At 42.9% G+C, this 9,049-nt stretch overlaps 1 pseudogene; it reads right to left on the bottom strand.

Moving 5' to 3' along the window:
• Window positions 1-4,684: 4,684 nt before the first annotated feature.
• LOC120290962 lies at window positions 4,685-6,969 on the bottom strand (annotated as a pseudogene).
• Between the last annotated feature and the right edge of the window lie 2,080 nt (window positions 6,970-9,049).

Raw genomic sequence — 9,049 nt, 5'->3', positions numbered from 1 at the left:
TAAGTACTATGTCATCTTTGTAGACAATTTTTCCCGCTATAGCTGGCTGTATCCAATGAAGCTAAAGTCAGAATTCTATGATATCTTTGTTGAGTTTCGAAACTAGTCGAGAGGCAATTCAATCATAGAATCAAAATTTTTCATTGTGATGGAGGAGGAGAGTTTATCGTTAAATGCATTCCGAATCATTTAAGGAATAGTGGCATAAATGCTTCATGTCTTGCCCACATACACCGTAACAAAATGGAATATCGAAAGGAAACATCGTCATATAGTTGAACTGGGTTTAGCTATGCTGTATCACTCTAGAGTTCCATTGAAATTTTGGGTAGATGCCTTCATGACAGCTAACTATATTGTAAATATTCTTCCTACACCAAAGTTACAACTGGACTCACCTTACAAAGAAAATTCATCATCATCGCCAAGCTATGAACATCTAAGGGTCTTTGGATGTGCATGTTATCCTTGTCTTAGACCATACACACAACATAATTCGATCCCGGATCTCTTACTTGTGTCTTCCCGGGATACGGGAACGCCGTAAAGGGTATTGCTGCCTTGTACCTACCGATGGTCGTATATATATAAGTAGACATGTTGTGTTTGATGAGAATTTCTTCCCATTCACAAAGAAGTTGACAACTGACTATGAACATTGTACTACTTTGTACAAACAATGGGTGGAAGAAGTTAAACTTCTTGATTCTCATAGTGCAGCACCAGTAAACAATGGCTTCACTGACCATACAACAAATTTCCAGTATAGTCCTACTTTGGAAGATGATCACACTGATACATCATACATTGTAAGTACGCCACAAATTTCATCTTTCACACACATGCAATCTGATTCAGTTGCTGAAGAACAACTGTGTCTTACTTCCACAAGTGTCACACCAATCGACATTGTCATTGATCAAGGTACGCTGTTGTTCATCAAGGTACCGCGTTCATCAAGGTACTCGCTATTCATCATATGCAACTCGACTAAAATCTGGTATTATAAAACCAAATCCTAAGTATGCATGTTTAGCTGAATATAAAGTGCCTCCGAACCACGATCGCTAAATCAGCCTTAGCTGATGAAGGGTGGCAGCGAGCAATGCAAGAAGAAATGAATGCCTCGTATGAAAATCAGACTGGATACTAGTTCCTAGAACTAACCAAATGAATGTTATAGGCTGTAAATGGGTGTTTAAGACCAAATTAGCACCTGATGGTAGTCTTGGAGATTAAAAGCTCGGTTAGTTGCCAAAGGGTTTCATCAAGAAGAGAGAGTTGACTTTACTGAAACATTCATTCCGTTGTTAAACATGCTACCATTCGTATAGTACTTTCGTGGCTATGATGAAAAATTGGCCAATACATCAACTTGATGTTAAAAATGCTTTCCTACATGGAGTCTTAAATGAGACTGTATATGGAGCAGCCACCGGGTTTATACATCCTCAAAAATCTCAGTGTGTTTGTCTTCTCAAGAGGTCTTTATATGGTCTTCGCCAAGCACCACGTGCCTGGTTTGATAAATTTAGTAATTTCTTCTTGAAAATGGCTTCTTCGTAGTGCCAATGACCCATCTCTTTGTTCTTCATAGTGGTTCAGATATAATACATTATTACTCTATGTAGACGACATAATTTTGACTGGCAGCTATTTCAGCTTCTAGCTACATTGATCAAGAAACTAAGCCTTCAATTCCACATGAAAGATCTCGGATATCTTCATTATTTTTAGGAATTGAAGCCAAACGTATTTCTCAAGATCTCTTTCTTTGTCGACCAAGTATGCAATTGATCTACTTACAGAGCTCACATGATGAATGCAAACTGTCTCAACTCCTTTGCCACTTAGATCAAATGATGATATTCTCGCTTGCCGATCCACTTGAGTATAGAAGTATAGTAGGCGGTCTTCAATATTTGACGATCACCCGACCCGATCTTGCCTATGCAACGAATCTGCTATGCCGAAATTGCAGCATCCAACAGTTGCGACTTTCATAAATTGAAAAGAGTCCTTCGCTATGTTAAAGGAACAGCACATCTAGGGATCTTCCTCCATTCTAATAGTTCAACAGCCCTCTATGGATACTCAAATGCTGATTGGGCTGGATGTGCTAACAAACGTTCCACTACTGGTTTTTGCACTTATCTTGGCTCTAATCTTCTCTCTTGGTCAGCCAAGAAACAACCTACCGTATCACGCTCTTCCACCGAAGCTGAATATCGAGCACTTGCATCAACTACCGCTGATCTTACTTGGATTAGCTTTGTCCTACGAGATATTGGTATATCTCTCATATCACCCACACTCTTGTTCGTGATAACAAATCTGTTATTTCTCTTACAGCTAATCCCATCCTACATGCTCGCACTAAGCATATTGAAGTTGATTTTCACTTTGTTTGTGAAAAGTATCCTCAGTTCTATAAATGTTCGATATATTCCAAGTCATCTTCAGCTTGCCGACATCTTTACTAAGTCCTTATCACGTTTTGCTCACTCTACTATTAGAACCAAATTGGGTATGGGATTCTTAACCCTTCCAAATTTGAGGGGGATGTTAAGGAAATAAGAGCAACTCAGCCAATGCAGAGGGATTACTCGCTGTCACAACTTCAACAAAGGAAGATAATGAAAGTGAAAGGGCTACAGCTTAAAGATCAAAGGAAGTATAGCACAAAGCATAAAGCGAAGCACACAAGTCGTGGGAGACTATTTGACTGGGAAAGCCACGTCATGAAGTGAGTCATGATGAAGACTTCACCGAAGACTTCAATTTACACGTGTGCTGTCTCGCTTTTGTTTTAGTTTTGTTTTTCTGTTTTTAAGTTCAGTTTTTGTTTTCCTTTTTTCTTCTTCTGAGAAAAAGTCTTCTTAGCAGCTTGCTGAGTTTTACGAGTGAGAGAATGTGAAAACAGAGCACGCCATTGAAAATATGCTCGTGATGTATAGCATATACCGTGTAAATACAGAGGAAGAAGAAAGTTTCATTTTTTCAGTCTTCGTTCATCTTATTCATCTTCACAGAATTTTGGTGGATGTTGGGCGTGTGAGTGGGGGAAGCATGAGCTGCAAGTGAGGAATTGCAAACTGAGATGGGTGGGAGAAGATGACCGAACAACAGGGCGGAAGAATGAAAAGGAGCTGCGAAAGGGAGAGGTCGGCGAGGAGTCGTGCAAGGAAAGCCAAGAGGGGGGCCCAATTTTGACAAACCTTAGCCATTCCATTTACTCCCTTGTCCCTATTACTTTCTACCAATTTAATTTTCACAAACTAATCCAAAATGAAGCCAAAAATGCTGTCCAAGCATAATTCGAATTTCACACTTTAGTCTTCAATCTCTCCATTCAATTTCTTCACCAATTCTCTAAGTCGAGGTCCAATTTCGCCAAGGAAAATCCCGAACAATTTTCAGTCCCCGACGCTCACATGCTCGCCTAGAAGTCCCAATTTCCATCGATTTAGCCCATCCGAATTCCGCTGATTTTCCACAACGTCCGTATCGATTTTCCGCAAAAACCCAGAATCTCCGAAAGTTCTTCGGAGAGTGAGTCGACATTCCTAAAACAGTTTGTGACACCTCGAACTTTCAATTTCTGAAATCAGGTTCAAATTTGCGGTTATTTTCAATCCGGCGCGCTTAGCGTGACCTAGTCTATCGATTAACTTTTTAGGAATTTTTGGTGCAATTGACCCGTGATCGATTTATCTCGAGTCATAAAGTACATCTTCGACCCATTGGCAACTCTCGGTTGTCGTGAAAATCTCAAGGTTTCAATTACGGATACCGGGTACCAAAACGACAAAAATCAATTTAGTGCCGATCGATGAGAATTTTTCAATCAAGTGGAATCACCCACAATTTGATCACATATCTCGCCGAATCGACCTATCTCTGATTTCTCGATCGATCTCTAACGGTGCCGTAATGCCCTTGCGCATCAACACGGTTGGTTAACATTATTGGTCGAATTCTCAAGTCCAATTGCATTTAGATTCCTAATTGTTTCTCCGGATAGTCCAGCTTATCTCGTGAGTGATCAGCTCGTAGGAATAGCACTATTAGCGTTTCACGAAAGGCCCGATTTATTTAATCGAAAACAAGTTATGAAAATTCAGGCTGTCACAATGGCGTCAGATGCTTTCATCAGAAGTGAAGATTGATTGTTTGATAACACATATTATGTCTGCAGACAGAAAGTGCACGCTCAACTATTAGGTGCTGCGAGTTCAGATGCAATTTGGTCGTGTAAAGCTCTCTTGCATCAGGATGTCAATCGCAGCCAGTATGCATTGTCTACTTATGATCCAGCTATTATTATCAAGGTTTTGTTAAGCTCAGAAACACTGTTCAATGCTCTGTTGATTGAGAGCATCATGAGTCACCAATATTTTGGTCATATAAGTCATTGGCAGAATCAGTCTTTTATATTCATATCCAATTATAGTGAGTCCTTCATTTTTCTATTGGCGTTATACATAATGGCAGTCAAGTATGTTGGCCAGAAAGGAGCCTTCTTGGCTTAACCGCTAGCTTGAGTCATTAACTCAATTTATCTCACAAGTTTTCAACATTGCTTACAAAGTCTTCAAGATTATTACTGATGTTCTATATGATGAGTCGCTTTCGGCAGGCAAATTGGACAGAGAAACTAAACATCAATAACTTAAGATTAGCTGGGAAAACTGGCAGAGTAATCTCTAAAAGTGGGTAATGATACATTATTCAGAACAATTGTACGATTTAGGAGCTGAAAGGCTGAGGACAGACCACAGGTCCACAAGTCATTATTAGCAAGCTTGTGATATGCTGTTCTAAGCAAATGCCTAGATAGAGATGAATCCCTTTTCCTTGAGGCATTCAACGGTATCTCTCAGACTCACCTCCAATGGAGTGAAGTTGACACCCAGAGCTTCTGCCTTCTTTCTTGATATCTCATACTTCGACGAGAAAGGCTTCTCATCTTCGCATCTACACCATCACGAAAACAACCATAATCTCTTGGACGCACAGTAGTCTGACAGAAGATAAGAATTAAGGAAAAATGATAACTTACTTCTCGGGGAGGTGCAAAGTGGGGTAGAGATTTCGGAGAATCTGCAAAGCGTCATGGCAGTGTATGACTTCGCCTACTACACAATATCTTCCATGAGCTGAATGATTTTCAAAAGCTAGGATATGTGCGAGTGCGACGTCTCTGACATCAACAAATCTATAGCATGTATTTGGAAATGTTTGAGCTCCTGCAGGATAAGCCTCAATTACTCCCGTGCAAACGTCAAGACAACTTTCTACCGAATGCTGCTACTGCCAGTAGTTGAAAACCATGTCGCACGGAAATCTACCAGAAATGATTATAATAGTGTGTCTGTGCAGCCAATTAAGCAAACCCTTAAATACATAAAGACAGATTCAGTAGATAGAATGAAAGGGCCTTGGGACCTCATGTTGCCAAATTCAGTTAACTAGCAAAGAAAGATAGCTATTCCATGGACCAATGCAAAAAGACATTCTGAGACACATGCGCCCATAACTCATAAGTATGGTTAAGGGCATACGACTCCACTGAGATCGTCTTCAATCAGATACATGGTTCTATAGTTACTCCTTGAGATTGTCTTTGGGTAATGAGAACAAGCATGCACAAATGTTTGATGAAGACGCTCTGAAATAAAATGGCAAAGATTCAATAACAAACATAATTTATGGCTAGATGATAGTGATACCATTAATGAAGTTCAGTATTGTCTGCACAGTGAGATTAACAGTGGGCTGCAAGATAGGGCCGATCACATATCCTGGGTTTATCGTGACAAGGTCAATTCCATTCTCTTTGGTGAATTCCCAAGCTGCCTTCTCTGCTAAGGTTTTTGAAAGCATATACCAGAGCTGAAGATAGATAAGCCAAAGAGACCGTTAGAATGTTTCGCCTCATTCAACACATATAATAGCCATTGCCATGGCATGGACTTCATTGGATGTCATCCAAGGCATTCGGAGATTACTGGCTAAAAGAAACGAAAGATAAGTAGTTCTCCTCCAGGAAGTAAAGTATAGAGAAACTGTTGTATTCAATAAGCATATGTAGCATCTAACATGGCGCCAGGCCAAATTGCAAGAGTAACACAAACAACTGTAAGTGATGAGACAGGCACTCCTTGGTTTGGGTATCCGTAAAAGTGTCTAGTGAAAGCTATGTGATTTAAGAGAGAAATGTTCCCTGATGTCCCAACTCCTCTCAGAATCAGCATTTTACCAGTTTCACCGTGTAACAGGAACTCTGAATGTAATTCAACAGTAAAATTTCACAAGTAAAAGAAATGAACAGCAATATTGTCAGGAAATTTTGATATACAAACCTTGGATTTCTCACAAAATTCTGGATCTGAATGCCAAGTCTCATCAATGACAACGCCCGAAGTCAGAGGTTTTGCACTGAATAAAACTGCAGTCATAGAGGACGTCACAACTACTCTCTTGATAGAAGAGGCTTTGGCGCATGATCTTAGAACATTAAGGGTGCCTTTTAGGGCAGGATCAATCAATTCAGCCTGAGTCATGCAATAGAAGAAATCATTCGGTAAAATTCTCATAAAGTATCAGAAAACCGAAACTGAACTCATTGTGGCAGAAGAAAAGCAAATCCCCTTCCACATGGAATGGAATGGTTTGTCCATGAGCTATCCACTTATTTAGGAAAACAAGGACAACGTTGGATGATTAACATGGCAAGATTCAAGCACCTGGGGGTCAGCAGCTGAGAACAAAACAGGCGATGCAGTGTGAAAAGCACATTCGCATCCATCGACTACCAAGTCAAAGGACCTTCTTCCAGCAATTCTGCTTTGAATAAATGCAGCCTCTCCTTGCCCCCTCCAGTGCCAGAAGGTGTCCTGTCTTCTTTGGGTCGGCTGTTGCACATGCACAAGAATGAGAAAAATTCTCCATTTAACTGATTGAAATTCTAAAACTTGCAAGCACCCTCACCGACACATCAGTAGCATCTACAGTCAGAAAGGGCATAGGCGGGACAAGAAGAGCCGTATTGTTCCCGGAGAAACTTGCGCAAAAGTGATACTGAAAATAAATAAATCAAGAATCCGGAATCTAGACGATGGTTTGAGCGTGCCCCTTCTTCAACAAAGTCGAACAGGATGCAAAAGATTTGAACTTTATTGGATAGATACATAGATTAGAGGGCAATCTACAACACAAAACTAATGAAGCTACCAAGATCCTTCTATCTCTCAGAGAAAAAAAAATAGCTTTGATGGTTTCACTCTAGCAAAGGGTTTGGACACAACTTCATGTGGGTTATCAGATTTCAACAGCTCTGTTTTTCTTCCGACAGCTTGACAATACCCAAGAAGGTCAAAAGAGCAGAGCAGAGAGAGAGAGAGAGAGAGTATAAAGAAAGGGAACTCTTTTCATGTGGTCTCGACAGTGGCTCGAACAGTGTAGCCACGGAGGAGCAAGAGCTTGACCAGCCAAGAAGCTATGTAACCCGACCCTCCGGATCACGCCCACCACCTTCTCTGCTCCGCTCATCTCTCCGGGGCTCTTGGCACCTGAACCGTGTGGGAGTTTCCGCGCGCGCGCGCTGGTTCCTCTCTGGGGTTCGGGGAGAGAGTGAACGAGTGCTGAGTGCGTGGCGAAGCAGCAGATGGACTCCATATAAAGAGCCCGATGTTCGGGACTGAATCTTTAAAAGTAATCCAAACCCATTTGTTGACTGACAGACGGCTTCTCGCAACTCGCTCATTACGTACGTGAGTGACATTACATGAGAAAATATTGGGTGGGTTTAACCCAACACGTAGGCGGTGGGTTAAACCACTGAGCGATCGACGCGTGGCTCCACGTAGGCGAGGATGTCAGGCGTTTAAAATTTGCGCGCGCCGCTCGTGGGCCCACCACTCTGACGCTCTCTCCCCTCTGCTCTCCTCTGCGACATGTCCACTCGTCCTCTCTCTCCTCTCTTCTCTCTTTCCCTGTTCTCCCTGTTCTCCGTTCCGTTTTGCGAGAGAACAAAATCGCAGGGCTTCTCTCCGAATGCTCTTCCTCCTCTGCTCTCTCTCCTCCGCTGGTTGCCTGCGACGCCGACGCCCTTTCCACCTCCGCCGACGCCGACGCGACTCGACGCTCTCCTCCGCTGGTTGCCCGCGACGCCGACGCCGCCTACGCCGACGCCCTTCATCTCCGCTGACGCGTCTGCTCTCCTCCGCTGGCTGCCCACGTCGCCGACGCCCTCCGTCGGTTGCCTCCGTCGCCCCCAACTCCGATGCGGACGCCGACGCGACGTCGACGTCGACGCCTCCGCCTCCGCCCTCGAGCCGTCGCCGACGCCCTTTCGCCTCCCTCTCGCGATCTCTGCTCTGCTCTCTCCTTTCCTCTGCGGAGCGCCCTTGCTGGCTAACCCTGACGCCGACGAACCCCTGATTGCGTTTTGCTCTCCTCTCTCCGCGAACGAAGGTCGCTCTCTCTTTCCTCCGCGAATCGCCCCTGCTCCTGAACGCGACGCCAATGCCGTCGCCTCCCGCCGTCGCCTTCCCAAGCCCCACCGTAGGCACCCCATTGGCGACTCCCGTACGTCCGAGGTTCGTTTTTTTCTTTTCTTTTGGATTCCACTCAGTAGAATTCATGTTAAGGTTTATAGTCGGATAAGGATGGAGCACATTTGCATTAGATTCCACTCAGTAGAATTCAGAGGAAGATTCAGAAGGAAGCAGTAGACCTTGTTTTTATTCAATAAGCAAATCTGTTGGTTTTCTGACAAAGAACTTGCTGCTAGTGGTTTACTAGAAAAGAGCAAGATGATATGGACAAGGTATAGTGATTCACGATGATTTGCAAATCGTTAACATTGTGTTGTCCAACTGCTTAATTTGGTGTTAGACCTAGTGGCTGACACCATAATTGATTATTCTGGTTCATGCTTGACCACTTAGGAGTGTGCCTATTTAGTCTTATTCCTTCCATGGATTTTACTTTTGTCATTCTTGGCTTCTGTCAGCTCCCTTTCCTCACGATCATCTTCATTCTC

The sequence above is a fragment of the Eucalyptus grandis genome, chromosome 2, assembly GCF_016545825.1.
Source record: "Eucalyptus grandis isolate ANBG69807.140 chromosome 2, ASM1654582v1, whole genome shotgun sequence".
In the NCBI taxonomy this organism is placed as follows: domain Eukaryota; kingdom Viridiplantae; phylum Streptophyta; class Magnoliopsida; order Myrtales; family Myrtaceae; genus Eucalyptus; species Eucalyptus grandis.
The sequence above is the reverse complement of the archived record's forward strand: the minus strand, read 5'-3'. Positions and strand labels throughout refer to the sequence as shown.